General features: G+C 49.9%; 7 non-coding genes across 7 annotated transcripts; all 7 read left to right on the forward strand.

Moving 5' to 3' along the window:
* The first annotated feature begins 1,157 nt into the window (after positions 1-1,157).
* Positions 1,158-1,229, forward strand: TRNAG-UCC (transfer RNA glycine (anticodon UCC)). The gene has a single exon. It is a non-coding gene; the product is annotated as a tRNA-Gly (tRNA).
* Positions 1,230-3,658: 2,429 nt separating this feature from the next.
* On the forward strand, positions 3,659-3,730 carry TRNAG-ACC (transfer RNA glycine (anticodon ACC)). The gene has a single exon. It is a non-coding gene; the product is annotated as a tRNA-Gly (tRNA).
* A 3,666-nt stretch (positions 3,731-7,396) lies between these two features.
* On the forward strand, positions 7,397-7,468 carry TRNAG-UCC (transfer RNA glycine (anticodon UCC)). Its single transcript has one exon. It is a non-coding gene; the product is annotated as a tRNA-Gly (tRNA).
* Positions 7,469-13,679: 6,211 nt separating this feature from the next.
* Positions 13,680-13,751, forward strand: TRNAG-ACC (transfer RNA glycine (anticodon ACC)). The gene has a single exon. It is a non-coding gene; the product is annotated as a tRNA-Gly (tRNA).
* A 4,934-nt stretch (positions 13,752-18,685) lies between these two features.
* TRNAG-ACC (transfer RNA glycine (anticodon ACC)) lies at positions 18,686-18,757 on the forward strand. Its single transcript has one exon. It is a non-coding gene; the product is annotated as a tRNA-Gly (tRNA).
* Positions 18,758-22,444: 3,687 nt separating this feature from the next.
* TRNAG-UCC (transfer RNA glycine (anticodon UCC)) lies at positions 22,445-22,516 on the forward strand. Its single transcript has one exon. It is a non-coding gene; the product is annotated as a tRNA-Gly (tRNA).
* A 3,688-nt stretch (positions 22,517-26,204) lies between these two features.
* Positions 26,205-26,276, forward strand: TRNAG-ACC (transfer RNA glycine (anticodon ACC)). The gene has a single exon. It is a non-coding gene; the product is annotated as a tRNA-Gly (tRNA).
* The last annotated feature ends 1,232 nt before the right edge of the window (positions 26,277-27,508 follow it).

Raw genomic sequence — 27,508 nt, forward strand, 5'->3', positions numbered from 1 at the left:
ATTTTTTGGAAATCAGACTCATGCTGAAAGCAAAGCTGACACACTTTTCGTGAAAATCAAAACCCCATCCAGGAAAGGTTCTTGCATCCTAGTTTCTGCAACTGTCTATCGGTGAGGGGATTGAAGCGAGCAGGGCTCCTGGCCCCTCCCCGACAAAGCCCTGACGAAGGCCTGACAAAGGCCTATTCGCCTTGCCCTGACGGGCAAAGGTCCCAGCAGGCCACCGAGCACAGCACCTCAGCCTATTAGAGTGAGGTTTCAGGATCTCTCTCATCCTGTAAACCAACATACTGAGGAAGGTGAAACGTGTGGCTGCGCTCCTCACTTGCTGAAGCAGCAGCAGCCCTTTCCCTGAAGCAAAGTTCCTTCATTCCTCCCTCCCATAACCCTTAGCAGGGGATTTATGGTAATTGAGTTGAGTTTCCAAACTGGCCCTTCCTTCCTTCCTTCCCATATCTGCCAGCTCGAGAATGCTTGTTTTGTTGCACCTGGGAAGTAAAGTATCTATTTGCGAGAGAGAGAGAATGAGAGAGAGAGACAGAGAGAGAGAGACAGAGAGAGAAGGGGAAGGGGTGTTGGCAGTTACGGTGTGAGCTAGAGAAATGAGGCCTGTCTGCAAAAGGCCATGGGATGGGAGTGCGTGGTTGCAGGTTGTTTGGCTTTGTAAGGCCTACTGCCCGCTTCACTCGAAACTGGGTCTAGGGTTGTCGGTTTGTAGGCTGTAAAAGCCCAGAAAAGCTCTTGTTCTCCAACCAGCAGAGTGGCGCAGCGGAAGCATGCTGGGCCCATAACCCAGAGGTCGATGGATCGAAACCATCCTCTGCTAAGTTTTTTCAAATTATGTTTTTGTGTCATGGCATTAGGGCACAAAGAGCTGTAAGTGCCTGGATGCAATGTCATTCCTTGAACTTGCTGCCTCGTTCCACTCTTGCGCTAAATAGGAGAGGGTCCCAGCCCAGCCAACAAAATGTACTGTTCAATCAAACCAAACTTAAAACCAAGCTCCTTTTTTAAGGGGTCCCGGGGAAATGTTGGGCTGACCGGCAAGACCTCATGATGCGAACTGCTTCTGCGTCAAACGCAAGCTTTTTTCATTCCCAGCCAATGACTTATTCTTATTTCTAAGGGGCGCTCCATCAAATAGCCCAGACAGGCAGGCGTTGGTGGTATAGTGGTGAGCATAGCTGCCTTCCAAGCAGTTGACCCGGGTTCGATTCCCGGCCAACGCAGATCAAATCTTTAAATTGTTCAAAATGCATTTTTTGGAAATCAGACTCATGCTGAAAGCAAAGCTGACACACTTTTCGTGAAAATCAAAACCCCATCCAGGAAAGGTTCTTGCATCCTAGTTTCTGCAACTGACTATCGGTGAGGGGATTGAAGCGAGCAGGGCTCCTGGCCCCTCCCCGACAAAGCCCTGACGAAGGCCTGACAAAGGCCTATTCGCCTTGCCCTGACGGGCAAAGGTCCCAGCAGGCCACCGAGCACAGCACCTCAGCCTATTAGAGTGAGGTTTCAGGATCTCTCTCATCCTGTAAACCAACATACTGAGGAAGGTGAAACGTGTGGCTGCGCTCCTCACATGCTGAAGCAGCAGCAGCCCTTTCCCTGAAGCAAAGTTCCTTCATTCCTCCCTCCCATAACCCTTAGCAGGGGATTTATGGTAATTGAGTTGAGTTTCCAAACTGGCCCTTCCTTCCTTCCTTCCCATATCTGCCAGCTCGAGAAGGCTTGTTTTGTTGCACCTGGGAAGTAAAGTATCTATTTGCGAGAGAGAGAGAATGAGAGAGAGAGACAGAGAGAGAGACAGTGAGAGAAGGGGAAGGGGTGTTGGCAGTTAGGGTGTGAGCTAGAGAAATGAGGCCTGTCTGCAAAAGGCCATGGGATGGGAGTGCGTGGTTGCAGGTTGTTTGGCTTTGTAAGGCCTACTGCCCGCTTCACTCGAAACTGGGTCTAGGGTTGTCGGTTTGTAGGCTGTAAAAGCCCCGAAAAGCTCTCGTTCTCCAACCAGCAGAGTGGCACAGCGGAAGCGTGCTGGGCCCATAACCCAGAGGTCGATGGATCGAAACCATCCTCTGCTAAGTTTTTTCAAATTATGTTTTTGTGTCATGGCATTAGGGCACAAAGAGCTGTAAGTGCCTGGATGCAATGTCATTCCTTGAACTTGCTGCCTCGTTCCACTCTTGCGCTAAATAGGAGAGGGTCCCAGCCCAGCCAACAAAATGTACTGTTCAATCAAACCAAACTTAAAACCAAGCTCCTTTTTTAAGGGGTCCCGGGGAAATGTTGGGCTGACCGGCAAGACCTCATGATGCGAACTGCTTCTGCGTCAAACGCAAGCTTTTTTCATTCCCAGCCAATGACTTATTCTTATTTCTAAGGGGCGCTCCATCACATAGCCCAGACAAGCAGGTGTTGGTGGTATAGTGGTGAGCATAGCTGCCTTCCAAGCAGTTGACCCGGGTTCGATTCCCGGCCAACGCAGATCAAATCTTTAAATTGTTCAAAATGCATTTTTGGGAAATCAGACTCATGCTGAAAGCAAAGCTGACACACTTTTCGCGAAAATCAAAACCCCATCCAGGAAAGGTTCTTGCATCCTAGTTTCCGCAACTGTCTATCGGTGAGGGGATTGAAGCGAGCAGGGCTCCTGGCCCCTCCCCGACAAAGCCCTGACGAAGGCCTATTCGCCTTGCCCTGACGGGCAAAGGTCCCAGCAGGCCACCGAGCACAGCACCTCAGCCTATTAGAGTGAGGTTTCAGGATCTCTCTCATCCTGTAAACCAACATACTGAGGAAGGTGAAACGTGTGGCTGCGCTCCTCACATGCTGAAGCAGCAGCAGCCCTTTCCCTGAAGCAAAGTTCCTTCATTCCTCCCTCCCATAACCCTTAGCAGGGGATTTATGGTAATTGAGTTGAGTTTCCAAACTGGCCCTTCCTTCCTTCCTTCCCATATCTGCCAGCTCGAGAAGGCTTGTTTTGTTGCACCTGGGAAGTAAAGCATCTATTTGCGAGAGAGAGAGAATGAGAGAGAGAGACAGAGAGAGAGAGACAGAGAGAGAAGGGGAAGGGGTGTTGGCAGTTAGGGTGTGAGCTAGAGAAATGAGGCCTGTCTGCAAAAGGCCATGGGATGGGAGTGCGTGGTTGCAGGTTGTTTGGCTTTGTAAGGGATACTGCCCGCTTCACTCGAAACTGGGTCTAGGGTTGTCGGTTTGTAGGCTGTAAAAGCCCCGAAAAGCTCTCGTTCTCCAGCCAGCAGAGTGGCACAGCGGAAGCGTGCTGGGCCCATAACCCAGAGGTCGATGGATCGAAACCATCCTCTGCTAAGTTTTTTCAAATTATGTTTTTGTGTCATGGCATTAGGGCACAAAGAGCTGTAAGTGCCTGGATGCAATGTCATTCCTTGAACTTGCTGCCTCGTTCCACTCTTGCGCTAAATAGGAGAGGGTCCCAGCCCAGCCAACAAAATGTACTGTTCAATCAAACCAATCTTAAAACCAAGCTCCTTTTTTAAGGGGTCCCGGGGAAATGTTGGGCTGACCGGCAAGACCTCATGATGCGAACTGCTTCTGCGTCAAACGCAAGCTTTTTTAATTCCCAGCCAATGACTTATTCTTATTTCTAAGGGGCGCTCCATCAGATAGTCCAGACAGGCAGGAGTTGGTGGTATAGTGGTGAGCATAGCTGCCTACCAAGCAGTTGACCCGGGTTCGATTCCCGGCCAACGCAGATCAAATCTTTAAATTGTTCAAAATGCATTTTTTGGAAATCAGACTCATGCTGAAAGCAAAGCTGACACACTTTTCGCGAAAATCAAAACCCCATCCAGGAAAGGTTCTTGCATCCTAGTTTCTGCAACTGTCTATCGGTGAGGGGATTGAAGCGAGCAGGGCTCCTGGCCCCTCCCCGACAAAGGCCTGACAAAGGCCTATTCGCCTTGCCCTGACGGGCAAAGGTCCCAGCAGGCCACCGAGCACAGCAGCCTATTAGAGTGAGGTTTCAGGATCTCTCTCATCCTGTAAACCAACATACTGAGGAAGGTGAAACGTGTGGCTGCGCTCCTCACATGCTGAAGCAGCAGCAGCCCTTTCCCTGAAGCAAAGTTCCTTCATTCCTCCCTCCCATAACCCTTAGCAGGGGATTTATGGTAATTGAGTTGAGTTTCCAAACTGGCCCTTCCTTCCTTCCTTCCCATATCTGCCAGCTCGAGAATGCTTGTTTTGTTGCACCTGGGAAGTAAAGTATCTATTTGCGAGAGAGAGAGAATGAGAGAGAGAGACAGAGAGAGAGAGACAGAGAGAGAAGGGGAAGGGGTGTTGGCAGTTAGGGTGTGAGCTAGAGAAATGAGGCCTGTCTGCAAAAGGCCATGGGATGGGAGTGCGTGGTTGCAGGTTGTTTGGCTTTGTAAGGCCTACTGCCCGCTTCACTCGAAACTGGGTCTAGGGTTGTCGGTTTGTAGGCTGTAAAAGCCCAGAAAAGCTCTTGTTCTCCAACCAGCAGAGTGGCGCAGCGGAAGCGTGCTGGGCCCATAACCCAGAGGTCGATGGATCGAAACCATCCTCTGCTAAGTTTTTTCAAATTATGTTTTTGTGTCATGGCATTAGGGCACAAAGAGCTGTAAGTGCCTGGATGCAATGTCATTCCTTGAACTTGCTGCCTCGTTCCACTCTTGCGCTAAATAGGAGAGGGTCCCAGCCCAGCCAACAAAATGTACTGTTCAATCAAACCAAACTTAAAACCAAGCTCCTTTTTTAAGGGGTCCCGGGGAAATGTTGGGCTGACCGGCAAGACCTCATGATGCGAACTGCTTCTGCGTCAAACGCAAGCTTTTTTCATTCCCAGCCAATGACTTATTCTTATTTCTAAGGGGCGCTCCATCAGATAGCCCAGACAGGCAGGCGTTGGTGGTATAGTGGTGAGCATAGCTGCCTTCCAAGCAGTTGACCCGGGTTCCATAACGCAGATCAAATCTTTAAATTGTTCAAAATGCATTTTTTGGAAATCAGACTCATGCTGAAAGCAAAGCTGACACACTTTTCGTGAAAATCAAAACCCCATCCAGGAAAGGTTCTTGCATCCTAGTTTCTGCAACTGTCTATCGGTGAGGGGATTGAAGCGAGCAGGGCTCCTGGCCCCTCCCCGACAAAGGCCTGACAAAGGCCTATTCGCCTTGCCCTGACGGGCAAAGGTCCCAGCAGGCCACCGAGCACAGCACCTCAGCCTATTAGAGTGAGGTTTCAGGATCTCTCTCATCCTGTAAACCAACATACTGAGGAAGGTGAAACGTGTGGCTGTGCTCCTCACATGCTGAAGCAGCAGCAGCCCTTTCCCTGAAGCAAAGTTCCTTCATTCCTCCCTCCCATAACCCTTAGCAGGGGATTTATGGTAATTGAGTTGAGTTTCCAAACTGGCCCTTCCTTCCTTCCTTCCCTTATCTGCCAGCTCGAGAAGACTTGTTTTGTTGCACCTTGGAAGTAAAGTATCTATTTGCGAGAGAGAGAGAATGAGAGAGAGAGACAGAGAGAGAGAGACAGAGAGAGAAGGGGAAGGGGTGTTGGCAGTTAGGGTGTGAGCTAGAGAAATGAGGCCTGTCTGCAAAAGGCCATGGGATGGGAGTGCGTGGTTGCAGGTTGTTTGGCTTTGTAAGGTCTACTGCCCGCTTCACTCGAAACTGGGTCTAGGGTTGTCGGTTTGTAGGCTGTAAAAGCCCAGAAAAGCTCTTGTTCTCCAACCAGCAGAGTGGCGCAGCGGAAGCGTGCTGGGCCCATAACCCAGAGGTCGATGGATCGAAACCATCCTCTGCTAAGTTTTTTCAAATTATGTTTTTGTGTCATGGCATTAGGGCACAAAGAGCTGTAAGTGCCTGGATGCAATGTCATTCCTTGAACTTGCTGCCTCGTTCCACTCTTGCGCTAAATAGGAGAGGGTCCCAGCCCAGCCAACAAAATGTACTGTTCAATCAAACCAAACTTAAAACCAAGCTCCTTTTTTAAGGGGTCCCGGGGAAATGTTGGGCTGACCGGCAAGACCTCATGATGCGAACTGCTTCTGCGTCAAACGCAAGCTTTTTTCATTCCCAGCCAATGACTTATTCTTATTTCTAAGGGGCGCTCCATCACATAGCCCAGACAGGCAGGCGTTGGTGGTATAGTGGTGAGCATAGCTGCCTTCCAAGCAGTTGACCCGGGTTCGCTTCCCTGCCAACGCAGATCAAATCTTTAAATTGTTCAAAATGCATTTTTTGGAAATCAGACTCATGCTGAAAGCAAAGCTGACACACTTTTCGTGAAAATCAAAACCCCATCCAGGAAAGGTTCTTGCATCCTAGTTTCTGCAACTGTCTATCGGTGAGGGGATTGAAGCGAGCAGGGCTCCTGGCCCCTCCCCGACAAAGCCCTGACGAAGGCCTGACAAAGGCCTATTCGCCTTGCCCTGACGGGCAAAGGTCCCAGCAGGCCACCGAGCACAGCCCCTCAGCCTATTAGAGTGAGGTTTCAGGATCTCTCTCATCCTGTAAACCAACATACTGAGGAAGGTGAAACGTGTGGCTGCGCTCCTCACATGCTGAAGCAGCAGCAGCCCTTTCCCTGAAGCAAAGTTCCTTCATTCCTCCCTCCCATAACCCTTAGCAGGGGATTTATGGTAATTGAGTTGAGTTTCCAAACTGGCCCTTCCTTCCTTCCTTCCCATATCTGCCAGCTCGAGAAGGCTTGTTTTGTTGCACCTGGGAAGTAAAGTATCTATTTGTGAGAGAGAGAGAGAATGAGAGAGAGAGACAGAGAGAGAGAGACAGAGAGAGAAGGGGAAGGGGTGTTGGCAGTTAGGGTGTGAGCTAGAGAAATGAGGCCTGTCTGCAAAAGGCCATGGGATGGGAGTGCGTGGTTGCAGGTTGTTTGGCTTTGTAAGGCCTACTGCCCGCTTCACTCGAAACTGGGTCTAGGGTTGTCGGTTTGTAGGCTGTAAAAGCCCAGAAAAGCTCTTGTTCTCCAACCAGCAGAGTGGCGCAGCGGAAGCGTGCTGGGCCCATAACCCAGAGGTCGATGGATAGAAACCATCCTCTGCTAAGTTTTTTCAAATTATGTTTTTGTGTCATGGCATTAGGGCACAAAGAGCTGTAAGTGCCTGGATGCAATGTCATTCCTTGAACTTGCTGCCTCGTTCCACTCTTGCGCTAAATAGGAGAGGGTCCCAGCCCAGCCAACAAAATGTACTGTTCAATCAAACCAAACTTAAAACCAAGCTCCTTTTTTAAGGGGTCCCGGGGAAATGTTGGGCTGACCGGCAAGACCTCATGATGCGAACTGCTTCTGCGTCAAACGCAAGCTTTTTTCATTCCCAGCCAATGACTTATTCTTATTTCTAAGGGGCGCTCCATCAGATAGCCCAGACAGGCAGGCGTTGGTGGTATAGTGGTGAGCATAGCTGCCTTCCAAGCAGTTGACCCGGGTTCGATTCCCGGCCAACGCAGATCAAATCTTTAAATTGTTCAAAATGCATTTTTTGGAAATCAGACTCATGCTGAAAGCAAAGCTGACACACTTTTCGTGAAAATCAAAACCCCATCCAGGAAAGGTTCTTGCATCCTAGTTTCTGCAACTGTCTATCGGTGAGGGGATTGAAGCGAGCAGGGCTCCTGGCCCCTCCCCGACAAAGGCCTGACAAAGGCCTATTCGCCTTGCCCTGATGGGCAAAGGTCCCAGCAGGCCACCGAGCACAGCACCTCAGCCTATTAGAGTGAGGTTTCAGGATCTCTCTCATCCTGTAAACCAACATACTGAGGAAGGTGAAACGTGTGGCTGTGCTCCTCACATGCTGAAGCAGCAGCAGCCCTTTCCCTGAAGCAAAGTTCCTTCATTCCTCCCTCCCATAACCCTTAGCAGGGGATTTATGGTAATTGAGTTGAGTTTCCAAACTGGCCCTTCCTTCCTTCCTTCCCATATCTGCCAGCTCGAGAAGGCTTGTTTTGTTGCACCTGGGAAGTAAAGTATCTATTTGCGAGAGAGAGAGAATGAGAGAGAGAGACAGAGAGAGAGAGACAGAGAGAGAAGGGGAAGGGGTGTTGGCAGTTAGGGTGTGAGCTAGAGAAATGAGGCCTGTCTGCAAAAGGCCATGGGATGGGAGTGCGTGGTTGCAGGTTGTTTGGCTTTGTAAGGCCTACTGCCCGCTTCACTCGAAACTGGGTCTAGGGTTGTCGGTTTGTAGGCTGTAAAAGCCCAGAAAAGCTCTTGTTCTCCAACCAGCAGAGTGGCGCAGCGGAAGCGTGCTGGGCCCATAACCCAGAGGTCGATGGATCGAAACCATCCTCTGCTAAGTTTTTTCAAATTATGTTTTTGTGTCATGGCATTAGGGCACAAAGAGCTGTAAGTGCCTGGATGCAATGTCATTCCTTGAACTTGCTGCCTCGTTCCACTCTTGCGCTAAATAGGAGAGGGTCCCAGCCCAGCCAACAAAATGTACTGTTCAATCAAACCAAACTTAAAACCAAGCTCCTTTTTTAAGGGGTCCCGGGGAAATGTTGGGCTGACCGGTAAGACCTCATGATGCGAACTGCTTCTGCGTCAAACGCAAGCTTTTTTCATTCCCAGCCAATGACTTATTCTTATTTCTAAGGGGCGCTCCATCAGATAGCCCAGACAGGCAGGCGTTGGTGGTATAGTGGTGAGCATAGCTGCCTTCCAAGCAGTTGACCCGGGTTCGATTCCAGGCCAACGCAGATCAAATCTTTAAATTGTGCAAAATGCATTTTTTGGAAATCAGACTCATGCTGAAAGCAAAGCTGACACACTTTTCGTGACAATCAAAACCCCATCCAGGAAAGGTTCTTGCATCCTAGTTTCTGCAACTGTCTATCGGTGAGGGGATTGAAGCGAGCAGGGCTCCTGGCCCCTCCCCGACAAAGCCCTGACGAAGGCCTGACAAAGGCCTATTCGCCTTGCCCTGACGGGCCAAGGTCCCAGCAGGCCACCGAGCACAGCACCTCAGCCTATTAGAGTGAGGTTTCAGGATCTCTCTCATCCTGTAAACCAACATAAAGAGGAAGGTGAAACGTGTGGCTGCGCTCCTCACATGCTGAAGCAGCAGCAGCCCTTTCCCTGAAGCAAAGTTCCTTCATTCCTCCCTCCCATAACCCTTAGCAGGGGATTTATGGTAATTGAGTTGAGTTTCCAAACTGGCCCTTCCTTCCTTCCTTCCCATATCTGCCAGCTCGAGAAGGCTTGTTTTGTTGCACCTGGGAAGTAAAGTATCTATTTGCGAGAGAGAGAGAATGAGAGAGAGAGACAGAGAGAGAGAGAGACAGAGAGAGAAGGGGAAGGGGTGTTGGCAGTTAGGGTGCGAGCTAGAGAAATGAGGCCTGTCTGCAAAAGGCCATGGGATGGGAGTGCGTGGTTGCAGGTTGTTTGGCTTTGTAAGGCCTACTGCCCGCTTCACTCGAAACTGGGTCTAGGGTTGTCGGTTTGTAGGCTGTAAAAGCCCAGAAAAGCTCTTGTTCTGCAACCAGCAGAGTGGCGCAGCGGAAGTGTGCTGGGCCCATAACCCACAGGTCGATGGATTGAAACCATCCTCTGCTAAGTTTTTTCAAATTATGTTTTTGTGTCATGGCATTAGGGCACAAAGAGCTGTAAGTGCCTGGATGCAATGTCATTCCTTGAACTTGCTGCCTCGTTCCACTCTTGCGCTAAATAGGAGAGGGTCCCAGCCCAGCCAACAAAATGTACTGTTCAATCAAACCAAACTTAAAACCAAGCTCCTTTTTTAAGGGGTCCCGGGGAAATGTTGGGCTGACCGGCAAGACCTCATGATGCGAACTGCTTCTGCGTCAAACGCAAGCTTTTTTCATTCCCAGCCAATGACTTATTCTTATTTTTAAGGGGCGCTCCATCACATAGCCCAGACAGGCAGGCGTTGGTGGTATAGTGGTGAGCATAGCTGCCTTCCAAGCAGTTGACCCGGGTTCGATTCCCGGCCAAAGCAGATCAAATCTTTAAATTGTTCAAAATGCATTTTTTGGAAATCAGACTCATGCTGAAAGCAAAGCTGACACACTTTTCGTGAAAATCAAAACCCCATCCAGGAAAGGTTCTTGCATCCTAGTTTCTGCAACTGTCTATCGGTGAGGGGATTGAAGCGAGCAGGGCTCCTGGCCCCTCCCCGACAAATGCCTGACAAAGGCCTATTCGCCTTGCCCTGACGGGCCAAGGTCCCAGCAGGCCACCGAGCACAGCACCTCAGCCTATTAGAGTGAGGTTTCAGGATCTCTCTCATCCTGTAAACCAACATACTGAGGAAGGTGAAACATGTGGCTGCGCTCCTCACATGCTGAAGCAGCAGCAGCCCTTTCCCTGAAGCAAAGTTCCTTCATTCCTCCCTCCCATAACCCTTAGCAGGGGATTTAGGGTAATTGAGTTGAGTTTCCAAACTGGCCCTTCCTTCCTTCCTTCCCATATCTGCCAGCTCGAGAAGGCTTGTTTTGTTGCACCTGGGAAGTAAAGTATCTATTTGCGAGAGAGAGAGAATGAGAGAGAGAGAGACAGAGAGAGAGAGACAGAGAGAGAAGGGGAAGGGGTGTTGGCAGTTAGGGTGTGAGCTAGAGAAATGAGGCCTGTCTGCAAAAGGCCATGGGATGGGAGTGCGTGGTTGCAGGTTGTTTGGCTTTGTAAGGCCTACTGCCCGCTTCACTCGAAACTGGGTCTAGGGTTGTCGGTTTGTAGGCTGTAAAAGCCCAGAAAAGCTCTTGTTCTCCCACCAGCAGAGTGGCGCAGCGGAAGCGTGCTGGGCCCATAACCCAGAGGTCGATGGATCGAAACCATCCTCTGCTAAGTTTTTTCAAATTATGTTTTTGTGTCATGGCATTAGGGCACAAAGAGCTGTAAGTGCCTGGATGCAATGTCATTCCTTGAACTTGCTGCCTCGTTCCACTCTTGCGCTAAATAGGAGAGGGTCCCAGCCCAGCCAACAAAATGTACTGTTCAATCAAACCAAACATAAAACCAAGCTCCTTTTTTAAGGGGTCCCGGGGAAATGTTGGGCTGACCGGCAAGACCTCATGATGCGAACTGCTTCTGCGTCAAACGCAAGCTTTTTTCATTCCCAGCCAATGACTTATTCTTATTTCTAAGGGGCGCTCCATCACATAGCCCAGACAAGCAGGTGTTGGTGGTATAGTGGTGAGCATAGCTGCCTTCCAAGCAGTTGACCCGGGTTCGATTCCCGGCCAACGCAGATCAAATCTTTAAATTGTTCAAAATGCATTTTTGGGAAATCAGACTCATGCTGAAAGCAAAGCTGACACACTTTTCGCGAAAATCAAAACCCCATCCAGGAAAGGTTCTTGCATCCTAGTTTCTGCAACTGTCTATCGGTGAGGGGATTGAAGCGAGCAGGGCTCCTGGCCCCTCCCCGACAAAGCCCTGACGAAGGCCTGACAAAGGCCTATTCGCCTTGCCCTGACGGGCAAAGGTCCCAGCAGGCCACCGAGCACAGCACCTCAGCCTATTAGAGTGAGGTTTCAGGATCTCTCTCATCCTGTAAACCAACATACTGAGGAAGGTGAAACGTGTGGCTGCGCTCCTCACATGCTGAAGCAGCAGCTGCCCTTTCCCTGAAGCAAAGTTCCTTCATTCCTCCCTCCCATAACCCTTAGCAGGGGATTTATGGTAATTGAGTTGAGTTTCCAAACTGGCCCTTCCTTCCTTCCTTCCCATATCTGCCAGCTCGAGAAGGCTTGTTTTGTTGCACCTGGGAAGTAAAGTATCTATTTGCGAGAGAGAGAGAATGAGAGAGAGAGACAGAGAGAGAGAGACAGAGAGAGAAGGGGAAGGGGTGTTGGCAGTTAGGGTGTGAGCTAGAGAAATGAGGCCTGTCTGCAAAAGGCCATGGGATGGGAGTGCATGGTTGCAGGTTGTTTGGCTTTGTAAGGCCTACTGCCCGCTTCACTCGAAACTGGGTCTAGGGTTGTCGGTTTGTAGGCTGTAAAAGCCCAGAAAAGCTCTTATTCTCCAACCAGCAGAGTGGCGCAGCGGAAGCGTGCTGGGCCCATAACCCAGAGGTCGATGGATGGGCCCATAACCCAGAGGTCGAATGATCGAAACCATCCTCTGCTAAGTTTTTTCAAATTATGTTTTTGTGTCATGGCATTAGGGCACAAAGAGCTGTAAGTGCCTGGATGCAATGTCATTCCTTGAACTTGCTGCCTCGTTCCACTCTTGCGCTAAATAGGAGAGGGTCCCAGCCCAGCCAACAAAATGTACTGTTCAATCAAACCAAACTTAAAACCAAGCTCCTTTTTTAAGGGGTCCCGGGGAAATGTTGGGCTGACCGGCAAGACCTCATGATGCGAACTGCTTCTGCGTCAAACGCAAGCTTTTTTCATTCCCAGCCAAAGACTTATTCTTATTTCTAAGGGGCGCTCCATCACATAGCCCAAACAGGCAGGGGTTGGTGGTATAGTGGTGAGCATAGCTGCCTTCCAAGCAGTTGACCCGGGTTCGATTCCCGGCCAACGCAGATCAAATCTTTAAATTGTTCAAAATGCATTTTTGGGAAATCAGACTCATGCTGAAAGCAAAGCTGACACACTTTTCGCGAAAATCAATACCCCATCCAGGAAAGGTTCTTGCATCCTAGTTTCCGCAACTGTCTATCGGTGAGGGGATTGAAGCGAGCAGGGCTCCTGGCCCCTCCCCGACAAAGCCCTGACGAAGGCCTATTCGCCTTGCCCTGACGGGCAAAGGTCCCAGCAGGCCACCGAGCACAGCACCTCAGCCTATTAGAGTGAGGTTTCAGGATCTCTCTCATCCTGTAAACCAACATACTGAGGAAGGTGAAACGTGTGGCTGCGCTCCTCACATGCTGAAGCAGCAGCAGCCCTTTCCCTGAAGCAAAGTTCCTTCATTCCTCCCTCCCATAACCCTTAGCAGGGGATTTATGGTAATTGAGTTGAGTTTCCAAACTGGCCCTTCCTTCCTTCCTTCCCATATCTGCCAGCTCGAGAAGGCTTGTTTTGTTGCACCTGGGAAGTAAAGTATCTATTTGCGAGAGAGAGAGAATGAGAGAGAGAGACAGAGAGAGAGAGACAGAGAGAGAAGGGGAAGGGGTGTTGGCAGTTAGGGTGTGAGCTAGAGAAATGAGGCCTGTCTGCAAAAGGCCATGGGATGGGAGTGCGTGGTTGCAGGTTGTTTGGCTTTGTAAGGGATACTGCCCGCTTCACTCGAAACTGGGTCTAGGGTTGTCGGTTTGTAGGCTGTAAAAGCCCCGAAAAGCTCTCGTTCTCCAGCCAGCAGAGTGGCACAGCGGAAGCGTGCTGGGCCCATAACCCAGAGGTCGATGGATCGAAACCATCCTCTGCTAAGTTTTTTCAAATTATGTTTTTGTGTCATGGCATTAGGGCACAAAGAGCTGTAAGTGCCTGGATGCAATGTCATTCCTTGAACTTGCTGCCTCGTTCCACTCTTGCGCTAAATAGGAGAGGGTCCCAGCCCAGCCAACAAAATGTACTGTTCAATCAAACCAAACTTAAAACCAAGCTCCTTTTTTAAGGGGTCCCGGGGAAATGTTGGGCTGACCGGCAAGACCTCATGATGCGAACTGCTTCTGCGTCAAACGCAAGCTTTTTTCATTCCCAGCCAATGACTTATTCTTATTTCTAAGGGGCGCTCCATCAGATAGTCCAGACAGGCAGGAGTTGGTGGTATAGTGGTGAGCATAGCTGCCTACCAAGCAGTTGACCCGGGTTCGATTCCCGGCCAACGCAGATCAAATCTTTAAATTGTTCAAAATGCATTTTTTGGAAATCAGACTCATGCTGAAAGCAAAGCTGACACACTTTTCGCGAAAATCAAAACCCCATCCAGGAAAGGTTCTTGCATCCTAGTTTCTGCAACTGTCTATCGGTGAGGGGATTGAAGCGAGCAGGGCTCCTGGCTCCTCCCCGACAAAGCCCTGACGAAGGCCTGACAAAGGCCTATTCGCCTTGCCCTGACGGGCAAAGGTCCCAGCAGGCCACCGAGCACAGCACCTCAGCCTATTAGAGTGAGGTTTCAGGATCTCTCTCATCCTGTAAACCAACATACTGAGGAAGGTGAAACGTGTGGCTGCGCTCCTCACATGCTGAAGCAGCAGCAGCCCTTTCCCTGAAGCAAAGTTCCTTCATTCCTCCCTCCCATAACCCTTAGCAGGGGATTTATGGTAATTGAGTTGAGTTTCCAAACTGGCCCTTCCTTCCTTCCTTCCCATATCTGCCAGCTCGAGAATGCTTGTTTTGTTGCACCTGGGAAGTAAAGTATCTATTTGCGAGAGAGAGAGAATGAGAGAGAGAGACAGAGAGAGAGAGACAGAGAGAGAAGGGGAAGGGGTGTTGGCAGTTAGGGTGTGAGCTAGAGAAATGAGGCCTGTCTGCAAAAGGCCATGGGATGGGAGTGCGTGGTTGCAGGTTGTTTGGCTTTGTAAGGCCTACTGCCCGCTTCACTCGAAACTGGGTCTAGGGTTGTCGGTTTGTAGGCTGTAAAAGCCCAGAAAAGCTCTTGTTCTCCAACCAGCAGAGTGGCGCAGCGGAAGCGTGCTGGGCCCATAACCCAGAGGTCGATGGATCGAAACCATCCTCTGCTAACTTTTTTCAAATTATGTTTTTGTGTCATGGCATTAGGGCACAAAGAGCTGTAAGTGCCTGGATGCAATGTCATTCCTTGAACTTGCTGCCTCGTTCCACTCTTGCGCTAAATAGGAGAGGGTCCCAGCCCAGCCAACAAAATGTACTGTTCAATCAAACCAAACTTAAAACCAAGCTCCTTTTTTAAGGGGTCCCGGGGAAATGTTGGGCTGACCGGCAAGACCTCATGATGCGAACTGCTTCTGCGTCAAACGCAAGTTTTTTTCATTCCCAGCCAATGACTTATTCTTATTTCTAAGGGGCGCTCCATCAGATAGCCCAGACAGGCAGGCGTTGGTGGTATAGTGGTGAGCATAGCTGCCTTCCAAGCAGTTGACCTGGGTTCCATTCCCTGCCAACGCAGATCAAATCTTTAAATTGTTCAAAATGCATTTTTTGGAAATCAGACTCATGCTGAAAGCAAAGCTGACACACTTTTCGTGAAAATCAAAACCCCATCCAGGAAAGGTTCTTGCATCCTAGTTTCTGCAACTGTCTATCGGTGAGGGGATTGAAGCGAGCAGGGCTCCTGGCCCCTCCCCGACAAAGGCCTGACAAAGGCCTATTCGCCTTGCCCTGACGGGCAAAGGTCCCAGCAGGCCACCGAGCACAGCACCTCAGCCTATTAGAGTGAGGTTTCAGGATCTCTCTCATCCTGTAAACCAACATACTGAGGAAGGTGAAACGTGTGGCTGTGCTCCTCACATGCTGAAGCAGCAGCAGCCCTTTCCCTGAAGCAAAGTTCCTTCATTCCTCCCTCCCATAACCCTTAGCAGGGGATTTATGGTAATTGAGTTGAGTTGACAAACTGGCCCTTCCTTCCTTCCTTCCCATATCTGCCAGCTCGAGAAGGCTTGTTTTGTTGCACCTGGGAAGTAAAGTATCTATTTGCGAGAGAGAGAGAATGAGAGAGAGAGACAGAGAGAGAGAGACAGAGAGAGAAGGGGAAGGGGTGTTGGCAGTTAGGGTGTGAGCTAGAGAAATGAGGCCTGTCTGCAAAAGGCCATGGGATGGGAGTGCGTGGTTGCAGGTTGTTTGGCTTTGTAAGGCCTACTGCCCGCTTCACTCGAAACTGGGTCTAGGGTTGTCGGTTTGTAGGCTGTAAAAGCCCAGAAAAGCTCTTGTTCTCCAACCAGCAGAGTGGCGCAGCGGAAGCGTGCTGGGCCCATAACCCAGAGGTCGATGGATAGAAACCATCCTCTGCTAAGTTTTTTCAAATTATGTTTTTGTGTCATGGCATTAGGGCACAAAGAGCTGTAAGTGCCTGGATGCAATGTCATTCCTTGAACTTGCTGCCTCGTTCTACTCTTGCGCTAAATAGGAGAGGGTCCCAGCCCAGCCAACAAAATGTACTGTTCAATCAAACCAAACTTAAAACCAAGCTCCTTTTTTAAGGGGTCCCGGGGAAATGTTGGGCTGACCGGCAAGACCTCATGATGCGAACTGCTTCTGCGTCAAACGCAAGCTTTTTTCATTCCCAGCCAATGACTTATTCTTATTTCTAAGGGGCGCTCCATCACATAGCCCAAACAGGCAGGCGTTGGTGGTATAGTGGTGAGCATAGCTGCCTTCCAAGCAGTTGACCCGGGTTCGCTTCCCTGCCAACGCAGATCAAATCTTTAAATTGTTCAAAATGCATTTTTTGGAAATCAGACTCATGCTGAAAGCAAAGCTGACACACTTTTCGTGAAAATCAAAACCCCATCCAGGAAAGGTTCTTGCATCCTAGTTTCTGCAACTGTCTATCGGTGAGGGGATTGAAGCGAGCAGGGCTCCTGGCCCCTCCCCGACAAAGCCCTGACGAAGGCCTGACAAAGGCCTATTCGCCTTGCCCTGACGGGCAAAGGTCCCAGCAGGCCACCGAGCACAGCCCCTCAGCCTATTAGAGTGAGGTTTCAGGATCTCTCTCATCCTGTAAACCAACATACTGAGGAAGGTGAAACGTGTGGCTGCACTCCTCACATGCTGAAGCAGCAGCAGCCCTTTCCCTGAAGCAAAGTTCCTTCATTCCTCCCTCCCATAACCCTTAGCAGGGGATTTATGGTAATTGAGTTGAGTTTCCAAACTGGCCCTTCCTTCCTTCCTTCCCATATCTGCCAGCTCGAGAAGGCTTGTTTTGTTGCACCTGGGAAGTAAAGTATCTATTTGTGAGAGAGAGAGAATGAGAGAGAGAGACAGAGAGAGAGAGACAGAGAGAGAAGGGGAAGGGGTGTTGGCAGTTAGGGTGTGAGCTAGAGAAATGAGGCCTGTCTGCAAAAGGCCATGGGATGGGAGTGCGTGGTTGCAGGTTGTTTGGCTTTGTAAGGCCTACTGCCCGCTTCACTCGAAACTGGGTCTAGGGTTGTCGGTTTGTAGGCTGTAAAAGCCCAGAAAAGCTCTTGTTCTCCAACCAGCAGAGTGGCGCAGCGGAAGCGTGCTGGGCCCATAACCCAGAGGTCGATGGATCGAAACCATCCTCTGCTAAGTTTTTTCAAATTATGTTTTTGTGTCATGGCATTAGGGCACAAAGAGCTGTAAGTGCCTGGATGCAATGTCATTCCTTGAACTTGCTGCCTCGTTCCACTCTTGCGCTAAATAGGAGAGGGTCCCAGCCCAGCCAACAAAATGTACTGTTCAATCAAACCAAACTTAAAACCAAGCTCCTTTTTTAAGGGGTCCCGGGGAAATGTTGGGCTGACCGGCAAGACCTCATGATGCGAACTGCTTCTGCGTCAAACGCAAGCTTTTTTCATTCCCAGCCAATGACTTATTCTTATTTCTAAGTGGCGCTCCATCAGATAGCCCAGACAGGCAGGCGTTGGTGGTATAGTGGTGAGCATAGCTGCCTTCCAAGCAGTTGACCAGGGTTCCATTCCCGGCCAACGCAGATCAAATCTTTAAATTGTTCAAAATGCATTTTTTGGAAATCAGACTCATGCTGAAAGCAAAGCTGACACACTTTTCGTGAAAATCAAAACCCCATCCAGGAAAGGTTCTTGCATCCTAGTTTCTGCAACTGTCTATCGGTGAGGGGATTGAAGCGAGCAGGGCTCCTGGCCCCTCCCCGACAAAGGCCTGACAAAGGCCTATTCGCCTTGCCCTGATGGGCAAAGGTCCCAGCAGGCCACCGAGCACAGCACCTCAGCCTATTAGAGTGAGGTTTCAGGATCTCTCTCATCCTGTAAACCAACATACTGAGGAAGGTGAAACGTGTGGCTGTGCTCCTCACATGCTGAAGCAGCAGCAGCCCTTTCCCTGAAGCAAAGTTCCTTCATTCCTCCCTCCCATAACCCTTAGCAGGGGATTTATGGTAATTGAGTTGAGTTTCCAAACTGGCCCTTCCTTCCTTCCTTCCCATATCTGCCAGCTCGAGAAGGCTTGTTTTGTTGCACCTGGGAAGTAAAGTATCTATTTGCGAGAGAGAGAGAATGAGAGAGAGAGACAGAGAGAGAGAGACAGAGAGAGAAGGGGAAGGGGTGTTGGCAGTTAGGGTGTGAGCTAGAGAAATGAGGCCTGTCTGCAAAAGGCCATGGGATGGGAGTGCGTGGTTGCAGGTTGTTTGGCTTTGTAAGGCCTACTGCCCGCTTCACTCGAAACTGGGTCTAGGGTTGTCGGTTTGTAGGCTGTAAAAGCCCAGAAAAGCTCTTGTTCTCCAACCAGCAGAGTGGCGCAGCGGAAGCGTGCTGGGCCCATAACCCAGAGGTCGATGGATCGAAACCATCCTCTGCTAAGTTTTTTCAAATTATGTTTTTGTGTCATGGCATTAGGGCACAAAGAGCTGTAAGTGCCTGGATGCAATGTCATTCCTTGAACTTGCTGCCTCGTTCCACTCTTGCGCTAAATAGGAGAGGGTCCCAGCCCAGCCAACAAAATGTACTGTTCAATCAAACCAAACTTAAAACCAAGCTCCTTTTTTAAGGGGTCCCGGGGAAATGTTGGGCTGACCGGCAAGACCTCATGATGCGAACTGCTTCTGCGTCAAACGCAAGCTTTTTTCATTCCCAGCCAATGACTTATTCTTATTTCTAAGGGGCGCTCCATCAGATAGTCCAGACAGGCAGGAGTTGGTGGTATAGTGGTGAGCATAGCTGCCTACCAAGCAGTTGACCCGGGTTCGATTCCCGGCCAACGCAGATCAAATCTTTAAATTGTTCAAAATGCATTTTTTGGAAATCAGACTCATGCTGAAAGCAAAGCTGACACACTTTTCGCGAAAATCAAAACCCCATCCAGGAAAGGTTCTTGCATCCTAGTTTCTGCAACTGTCTATCGGTGAGGGGATTGAAGCGAGCAGGGCTCCTGGCCCCTCCCCGACAAAGCCCTGACGAAGGCCTGACAAAGGCCTATTCGCCTTGCCCTGACGGGCAAAGGTCCCAGCAGGCCACCGAGCACAGCACCTCAGCCTATTAGAGTGAGGTTTCAGGATCTCTCTCATCCTGTAAACCAACATACTGAGGAAGGTGAAACGTGTGGCTGTGCTCCTCACATGCTGAAGCAGCAGCAGCCCTTTCCCTGAAGCAAAGTTCCTTCATTCCTCCCTCCCATAACCCTTAGCAGGGGATTTATGGTAATTGAGTTGAGTTTCCAAACTGGCCCTTCCTTCCTTCCTTCCCATATCTGCCAGCTCGAGAAGGCTTGTTTTGTTGCACCTGGGAAGTAAAGTATCTATTTGCGAGAGAGAGAGAATGAGAGAGAGAGACAGAGAGAGAGAGACAGAGAGAGAAGGGGAAGGGGTGTTGGCAGTTAGGGTGTGAGCTAGAGAAATGAGGCCTGTCTGCAAAAGGCCATGGGATGGGAGTGCGTGGTTGCAGGTTGTTTGGCTTTGTAAGGCCTACTGCCCGCTTCACTCGAAACTGGGTCTAGGGTTGTCGGTTTGTAGGCTGTAAAAGCCCAGAAAAGCTCTTGTTCTCCAACCAGCAGAGTGGCGCAGCGGAAGCGTGCTGGGCCCATAACCCAGAGGTCGATGGATAGAAACCATCCTCTGCTAAGTTTTTTCAAATTATGTTTTTGTGTCATGGCATTAGGGCACAAAGAGCTGTAAGTGCCTGGATGCAATGTCATTCCTTGAACTTGCTGCCTCGTTCCACTCTTGCGCTAAATAGGAGAGGGTCCCAGCCCAGCCAACAAAATGTACTGTTCAATCAAACCAAACTTAAAACCAAGCTCCTTTTTTAAGGGGTCCCGGGGAAATGTTGGGCTGACCGGCAAGACCTCATGATGCGAACTGCTTCTGCGTCAAACGCAAGCTTTTTTCATTCCCAGCCAATGACTTATTCTTATTTCTAAGGGGCGCCCAATCACATAGCCCAGACAGGCAGGCGTTGGTGGTATAGTGGTGAGCATAGCTGCCTTCCAAGCAGTTGACCCGGGTTCGCTTCCCTGCCAACGCAGATCAAATCTTTAAATTGTTCAAAATGCATTTTTTGGAAATCAGACTCATGCTGAAAGCAAAGCTGACACACTTTTCGTGAAAATCAAAACCCCATCCAGGAAAGGTTCTTGCATCCTAGTTTCTGCAACTGTCTATCGGTGAGGGGATTGAAGCGAGCAGGGCTCCTGGCCCCTCCCCGACAAAGCCCTGACGAAGGCCTGACAAAGGCCTATTCGCCTTGCCCTGACGGGCAAAGGTCCCAGCAGGCCACCGAGCACAGCCCCTCAGCCTATTAGAGTGAGGTTTCAGGATCTCTCTCATCCTGTAAACCAACATACTGAGGAAGGTGAAACGTGTGGCTGCACTCCTCACATGCTGAAGCAGCAGCAGCCCTTTCCCTGAAGCAAAGTTCCTTCATTCCTCCCTCCCATAACCCTTAGCAGGGGATTTATGGTAATTGAGTTGAGTTTCCAAACTGGCCCTTCCTTCCTTCCTTCCCATATCTGCCAGCTCGAGAAGGCTTGTTTTGTTGCACCTGGGAAGTAAAGTATCTATTTGTGAGAGAGAGAGAATGAGAGAGAGAGACAGAGAGAGAGAGACAGAGAGAGAAGGGGAAGGGGTGTTGGCAGTTAGGGTGTGAGCTAGAGAAATGAGGCCTGTCTGCAAAAGGCCATGGGATGGGAGTGCGTGGTTGCAGGTTGTTTGGCTTTGTAAGGCCTACTGCCCGCTTCACTCGAAACTGGGTCTAGGGTTGTCGGTTTGTAGGCTGTAAAAGCCCAGAAAAGCTCTTGTCTCCAACCAGCAGAGTGGCGCAGCGGAAGCGTGCTGGGCCCATAACCCAGAGGTCGATGGATCGGAACCATCCTCTGCTAAGTTTTTTCAAATTATGTTTTTGTGTCATGGCATTAGGGCACAAAGAGCTGTAAGTGCCTGGATGCAATGTCATTCCTTGAACTTGCTGCCTCGTTCCACTCTTGCGCTAAATAGGAGAGGGTCCCAGCCCAGCCAACAAAATGTACTGTTCAATCAAACCAAACTTAAAACCAAGCTCCTTTTTTAAGGGGTCCCGGGGAAATGTTGGGCTGACCGGCAAGACCTCATGATGCGAACTGCTTCTGCGTCAAACGCAAGCTTTTTTCATTCCCAGCCAATGACTTATTCTTATTTCTAAGGGGCGCTCCATCAGATAGCCCAGACAGGCAGGCGTTGGTGGTATAGTGGTGAGCATAGCTGCCTTCCAAGCAGTTGACCCGGGTTCCATTCCCGGCCAACGCAGATCAAATCTTTAAATTGTTCAAAATGCATTTTTTGGAAATCAGACTCATGCTGAAAGCAAAGCTGACACACTTTTCGTGAAAATCAAAACCCCATCCAGGAAAGGTTCTTGCATCCTAGTTTCTGCAACTGTCTATCGGTGAGGGGATTGAAGCGAGCAGGGCTCCTGGCCCCTCCCCGACAAAGGCCTGACAAAGGCCTATTCGCCTTGCCCTGATGGGCAAAGGTCCCAGCAGGCCACCGAGCACAGCACCTCAGCCTATTAGAGTGAGGTTTCAGGATCTCTCTCATCCTGTAAACCAACATACTGAGGAAGGTGAAACGTGTGGCTGTGCTCCTCACATGCTGAAGCAGCAGCAGCCCTTTCCCTGAAGCAAAGTTCCTTCATTCCTCCCTCCCATAACCCTTAGCAGGGGATTTATGGTAATTGAGTTGAGTTTCCAAACTGGCCCTTCCTTCCTTCCTTCCCATATCTGCCAGCTCGAGAAGGCTTGTTTTGTTGCACCTGGGAAGTAAAGTATCTATTTGCGAGAGAGAGAGAATGAGAGAGAGAGACAGAGAGAGAGAGACAGAGAGAGAAGGGGAAGGGGTGTTGGCAGTTAGGGTGTGAGCTAGAGAAATGAGGCCTGTCTGCAAAAGGCCATGGGATGGGAGTGCGTGGTTGCAGGTTGTTTGGCTTTGTAAGGCCTACTGCCCGCTTCACTCGAAACTGGGTCTAGGGTTGTCCGTTTGTAGGCTGTAAAAGCCCAGAAAAGCTCTTGTTCTCCAACCAGCAGAGTGGCGCAGCGGAAGCGTGCTGGGCCCATAACCCAGAGGTCGATGGATCGAAACCATCCTCTGCTAAGTTTTTTCAAATTATGTTTTTGTGTCATGGCATTAGGGCACAAAGAGCTGTAAGTGCCTGGATGCAATGTCATTCCTTGAACTTGCTGCCTCGTTCCACTCTTGCGCTAAATAGGAGAGGGTCCCAGCCCAGCCAACAAAATGTACTGTTCAATCAAACCAAACTTAAAACCAAGCTCCTTTTTTAAGGGGTCCCGGGGAAATTTTGGGCTGACCGGCAAGACCTCATGATGCGAACTGCTTCTGCGTCAAACGCAAGCTTTTTTCATTCCCAGCCAATGACTTATTCATATTTCTAAGGGGCGCTCCATCAGATAGCCCAGACAGGCAGGCGTTGGTGGTATAGTGGTGAGCATAGCTGCCTTCCAAGCAGTTGACCCGGGTTCGATTCCCGGCCAACGCAGATCAAATCTTTAAATTGTTCAAAATGCATTTTTTGGAAATCAGACTCATGCTGAAAGCAAAGCTGACACACTTTTCGTGACAATCAAAACCCCATCCAGGAAAGGTTCTTGCATCCTAGTTTCTGCAACTGTCTATCGGTGAGGGGATTGAAGCGAGCAGGGCTCCTGGCCCCTCCCCGACAAAGCCCTGACGAAGGCCTGACAAAGGCCTATTCGCCTTGCCCTGACGGGCCAAGGTCCCAGCAGGCCACCGAGCACAGCACCTCAGCCTATTAGAGTGAGGTTTCAGGATCTCTCTCATCCTGTAAACCAACATACTGAGGAAGGTGAAACGTGTGGCTGCGCTCCTCACATGCTGAAGCAGCAGCAGCCCTTTCCCTGAAGCAAAGTTCCTTCATTCCTCCCTCCCATAACCCTTAGCAGGGGATTTATGGTAATTGAGTTGAGTTTCCAAACTGGCCCTTCCTTCCTTCCTTCCCATATCTGCCAGCTCGAGAAGGCTTGTTTTGTTGCACCTGGGAAGTAAAGTATCTATTTGCGAGAGAGAGAGAATGAGAGAGAGAGACAGAGAGAGAGAGACAGAGAGAGAAGGGGAAGGGGTGTTGGCAGTTAGGGTGTGAGCTAGAGAAATGAGGCCTGTCTGCAAAAGGCCATGGGATGGGAGTGCGTGGTTGCAGGTTGTTTGGCTTTGTAAGGCCTACTGCCCGCTTCACTCGAAACTGGGTCTAGGGTTGTCGGTTTGTAGGCTGTAAAAGCCCAGAAAAGCTCTTGTTCTCCAACCAGCAGAGTGGCGCAGCGGAAGCGTGCTGGGCCCATAACCCAGAGGTCGATGGATAGAAACCATCCTCTGCTAAGTTTTTTCAAATTATGTTTTTGTGTCATGGCATTAGGGCACAAAGAGCTGTAAGTGCCTGGATGCAATGTCATTCCTTGAACTTGCTGCCTCGTTCCACTCTTGCGCTAAATAGGAGAGGGTCCCAGCCCAGCCAACAAAATGTACTGTTCAATCAAACCAAACTTAAAACCAAGCTCCTTTTTTAAGGGGTCCCGGGGAAATGTTGGGCTGACCGGCAAGACCTCATGATGCGAACTGCTTCTGCGTCAAACGCAAGCTTTTTTCATTCCCAGCCAATGACTTATTCTTATTTCTAAGGGGCGCTCCATCACATAGCCCAAACAGGCAGGCGTTGGTGGTATAGTGGTGAGCATAGCTGCCTTCCAAGCAGTTGACCCGGGTTCGCTTCCCTGCCAACGCAGATCAAATCTTTAAATTGTTCAAAATGCATTTTTTGGAAATCAGACTCATGCTGAAAGCAAAGCTGACACACTTTTCGTGAAAATCAAAACCCCATCCAGGAAAGGTTCTTGCATCCTAGTTTCTGCAACTGTCTATCGGTGAGGGGATTGAAGCGAGCAGGGCTCCTGGCCCCTCCCCGACAAAGCCCTGACGAAGGCCTGACAAAGGCCTATTCGCCTTGCCCTGACGGGCAAAGGTCCCAGCAGGCCACCGAGCACAGCCCCTCAGCCTATTAGAGTGAGGTTTCAGGATCTCTCTCATCCTGTAAACCAACATACTGAGGAAGGTGAAACGTGTGGCTGCACTCCTCACATGCTGAAGCAGCAGCAGCCCTTTCCCTGAAGCAAAGTTCCTTCATTCCTCCCTCCCATAACCCTTAGCAGGGGATTTATGGTAATTGAGTTGAGTTTCCAAACTGGCCCTTCCTTCCTTCCTTCCCATATCTGCCAGCTCGAGAAGGCTTGTTTTGTTGCACCTGGGAAGTAAAGTATCTATTTGTGAGAGAGAGAGAATGAGAGAGAGAGACAGAGAGAGAGAGACAGAGAGAGAAGGGGAAGGGGTGTTGGCAGTTAGGGTGTGAGCTAGAGAAATGAGGCCTGTCTGCAAAAGGCCATGGGATGGGAGTGCGTGGTTGCAGGTTGTTTGGCTTTGTAAGGCCTACTGCCCGCTTCACTCGAAACTGGGTCTAGGGTTGTCGGTTTGTAGGCTGTAAAAGCCCAGAAAAGCTCTTGTTCTCCAACCAGCAGAGTGGCGCAGCGGAAGCGTGCTGGGCCCATAACCCAGAGGTCGATGGATCGAAACCATCCTCTGCTAAGTTTTTTCAAATTATGTTTTTGTGTCATGGCATTAGGGCACAAAGAGCTGTAAGTGCCTGGATGCAATGTCATTCCTTGAACTTGCTGCCTCGTTCCACTCTTGCGCTAAATAGGAGAGGGTCCCAGCCCAGCCAACAAAATGTACTGTTCAATCAAACCAAACTTAAAACCAAGCTCCTTTTTTAAGGGGTCCCGGGGAAATGTTGGGCTGACCGGCAAGACCTCATGATGCGAACTGCTTCTGCGTCAAACGCAAGCTTTTTTCATTCCCAGCCAATGACTTATTCTTATTTCTAAGGGGCGCTCCATCAGATAGCCCAGACAGGCAGGCGTTGGTGGTATAGTGGTGAGCATAGCTGCCTTCCAAGCAGTTGACCCGGGTTCCATTCCCGGCCAACGCAGATCAAATCTTTAAATTGTTCAAAATGCATTTTTTGGAAATCAGACTCATGCTGAAAGCAAAGCTGACACACTTTTCGTGAAAATCAAAACCCCATCCAGGAAAGGTTCTTGCATCCTAGTTTCTGCAACTGTCTATCGGTGAGGGGATTGAAGCGAGCAGGGCTCCTGGCCCCTCCCCGACAAAGGCCTGACAAAGGCCTATTCGCCTTGCCCTGATGGGCAAAGGTCCCAGCAGGCCACCGAGCACAGCACCTCAGCCTATTAGAGTGAGGTTTCAGGATCTCTCTCATCCTGTAAACCAACATACTGAGGAAGGTGAAACGTGTGGCTGTGCTCCTCACATGCTGAAGCAGCAGCAGCCCTTTCCCTGAAGCAAAGTTCCTTCATTCCTCCCTCCCATAACCCTTAGCAGGGGATTTATGGTAATTGAGTTGAGTTTCCAAACTGGCCCTTCCTTCCTTCCTTCCCATATCTGCCAGCTCGAGAAGGCTTGTTTTGTTGCACCTGGGAAGTAAAGTATCTATTTGCGAGAGAGAGAGAATGAGAGAGAGAGACAGAGAGAGAGAGACAGAGAGAGAAGGGGAAGGGGTGTTGGCAGTTAGGGTGTGAGCTAGAGAAATGAGGCCTGTCTGCAAAAGGCCATGGGATGGGAGTGCGTGGTTGCAGGTTGTTTGGCTTTGTAAGGCCTACTGCCCGCTTCACTCGAAACTGGGTCTAGGGTTGTCGGTTTGTAGGCTGTAAAAGCCCAGAAAAGCACTTGTTCTCCAACCAGCAGAGTGGCGCAGCGGAAGCGTGCTGGGCCCATAACCCAGAGGTCGATGGATCGAAACCATCCTCTGCTAAGTTTTTTCAAATTATGTTTTTGTGTCATGGCATTAGGGCACAAAGAGCTGTAAGTGCCTGGATGCAATGTCATTCCTTGAACTTGCTGCCTCGTTCCACTCTTGCGCTAAATAGGAGAGGGTCCCAGCCCAGCCAACAAAATGTACTGTTCAATCAAACCAAACTTAAAACCAAGCTCCTTTTTTAAGGGGTCCCGGGGAAATGTTGGGCTGACCGGCAAGACCTCATGATGCGAACTGCTTCTGCGTCAAACGCAAGCTTTTTTCATTCCCAGCCAATGACTTATTCTTATTTCTAAGGGGCGCTCCATCAGATAGTCCAGACAGGCAGGAGTTGGTGGTATAGTGGTGAGCATAGCTGCCTACCAAGCAGTTGACCCGGGTTCGATTCCCGGCCAACGCAGATCAAATCTTTAAATTGTTCAAAATGCATTTTTTGGAAATCAGACTCATGCTGAAAGCAAAGCTGACACACTTTTCGCGAAAATCAAAACCCCATCCAGGAAAGGTTCTTGCATCCTAGTTTCTGCAACTGTCTATCGGTGAGGGGATTGAAGCGAGCAGGGCTCCTGGCCCCTCCCCGACAAAGCCCTGACGAAGGCCTATTCGCCTTGCCCTGACGGGCAAAGGTCCCAGCAGGCCACCGAGCACAGCTCCTCAGCCTATTAGAGTGAGGTTTCAGGATCTCTCTCATCCTGTAAACCAACATACTGAGGAAGGTGAAACGTGTGGCTGTGCTCCTCACATGCTGAAGCAGCAGCAGCCCTTTACCTGAAGCAAAGTTCCTTCATTCCTCCCTCCGATAACCCTTAGCAGGGGATTTATGGTAATTGAGTTGAGTTTCCAAACTGGCCCTTCCTTCCTTCCTTCCCATATCTGCCAGCTCGAGAAGGCTTGTTTTGTTGCACCTGGGAAGTAAAGTATCTATTTGCGAGAGAGAGAGAATGAGAGAGAGAGACAGAGAGAGAGAGACAGAGAGAGAAGGGGAAGGGGTGTTGGCAGTTAGGGTGTGAGCTAGAGAAATGAGGCCTGTCTGCAAAAGGCCATGGGATGGGAGTGCGTGGTTGCAGGTTGTTTGGCTTTGTAAGGCCTACTGCCCGCTTCACTCGAAACTGGGTCTATGGTTGTCGGTTTGTAGGCTGTAAAAGCCCAGAAAAGCTCTTCTCTCCAACCAGCAGAGTGGCGCAGCGGAAGCGTGCTGGGCCCATAACCCAGAGGTCGATGGATCGAAACCATCCTCTGCTAAGTTTTTTCAAATTATGTTTTTGTGTCATGGCATTAGGGCACAAAGTGCTGTAAGTGCCTGGATGCAATGTCATTCCTTGAACTTGCTGCCTCGTTCCACTCTTGCGCTAAATAGGAGAGGGTCCCAGCCCAGCCAACAAAATGTACTGTTCAATCAAACCAAACTTAAAACCAAGCTCCTTTTTTAAGGGGTCCCGGGGAAATGTTGGGCTGACCGGCAAGACCTCATGATGCGAACTGCTTCTGCGTCAAACGCAAGCTTTTTTCATTCCCAGCCAATGACTTATTCTTATTTCTAAGGGGCGCTCCATCACATAGCCCAAACAGGCAGGCGTTGGTGGTATAGTGGTGAGCATAGCTGCCTTCCAAGCAGTTGACCCGGGTTCGCTT

This window comes from Ambystoma mexicanum, chromosome 6q (genome assembly GCF_040938575.1).
Source record: "Ambystoma mexicanum isolate Mex_15411 chromosome 6q, UKY_AmexF1_1, whole genome shotgun sequence".
Classification (NCBI taxonomy): Eukaryota; Metazoa; Chordata; class Amphibia; order Caudata; family Ambystomatidae; genus Ambystoma; species Ambystoma mexicanum.